Below are 1384 nucleotides of genomic sequence, written 5' to 3' on the forward strand. Positions count from 1 at the left end.
TTATAAAGAATATCTCTTTGGATTTGAGACTTTAGTCTTTGCAACTTTACAGATCTTCTTTATGCACCAAGAGCTTGGAACACTCCAAAGAGAAAGGAAAACTTGAAATCGCATCACATGACCCCTTTAACTAATCTTTTTCGATTGACGCCTATATTAGATAAAGTAGACAATTTGAACAAGTTTTTTTCATATATAAATTAAATAATATTCCTTACCTTTGTGAAATGAACTGAAAAAGAGTGGTGATCAGCTTTGCCTCCAGGTTGTCAGCGGGAAACTCCAGCGCATGCGTGCCTCGTGCTCACGAGCTGATTTAAACCGCGCATTATAACAGGAAATGCTTGTAAATTGAAAACAACTCATTTTCATCATGTTGGATTCATTCAGTATTCTCTCTGTTTGGAATTATTCAAAAAGAATAGCTAAAGCCTTAACAACAAAATTGAGTAGATTTTATTCCAGCAATTTTTTATTAAGTTTAATTTAAAAAAAAAAAACAAGAAATTAATTTTGTTAAAGTTTACATATTAAATTGAGTGAAATCTACAAACCCACAGAATGACTTTTTACAGTGTAGCGTTTTACCTTAAGGCGGGCGTACATGGTGCGATTCTGAAGGTCGGAAGGTCGTGAGCTCTGGCACGTCACGATTGAGTTTATCCGAAAATCGTATGGAGGCAGTCACACACGACACGAATTTACTACGATTTTACAAACTCTGACGTAAGCATTACGTTTCGCGCCATTCCTAAAAATATGGATTCTGAGGACGAAATAGTTTTCTTTGTGGCAGGGGGGTTTGGGCGTAAAAGCATGGACTTTCTGTTCTTCATAAAGAACTCGAGGGACTTTGAGAGGGGCTTTAAATATGAGACAGCAAAATGCACGGACAAAACTCAAAAGTATGTGTATTTCGATTTGTGGGGTGATATTGTGGAATAGATTAAACGGATATATCAAAGAAAGTGTTAATATGTTGCAATTTAAAAGTAGGTATAAAAGATTTATTTTGAAAAAAATACAGAAGTGGGGGTGAGAGTGAGAATTTCAACATTGTTGTTAATGCTGCTCGATTTTGTTTCTGTTTGTTTTATCTTAATAGATAAAGTAGGACGTAATTTGGACTAGTATTTTTGTATTATTCAAAATGGTATGTCTGATTTATTATGGCTGATTGTGATTTGGTATTGGTAATTACTGAGGGTAGGATTTAATAAGCCTAGGGCTTCTACCTACCCTTTTTTTATTTCGAACAGGTTGAATATATGTAAAAAAAAAAAATAATAATTTATACTTGTAGATTTTTTTTTTTGTTTGTTTATTGGTATTTATTTGTATATTTATTATGTGTTTTTTTTCCTTTTGTATTTTTAATAGTTCG

This window comes from Sinocyclocheilus anshuiensis, unplaced genomic scaffold (genome assembly GCF_001515605.1).
Source record: "Sinocyclocheilus anshuiensis isolate Anshui unplaced genomic scaffold, SAMN03320099.WGS_v1.1 scaffold793, whole genome shotgun sequence".
In the NCBI taxonomy this organism is placed as follows: Eukaryota; Metazoa; Chordata; class Actinopteri; order Cypriniformes; family Cyprinidae; genus Sinocyclocheilus; species Sinocyclocheilus anshuiensis.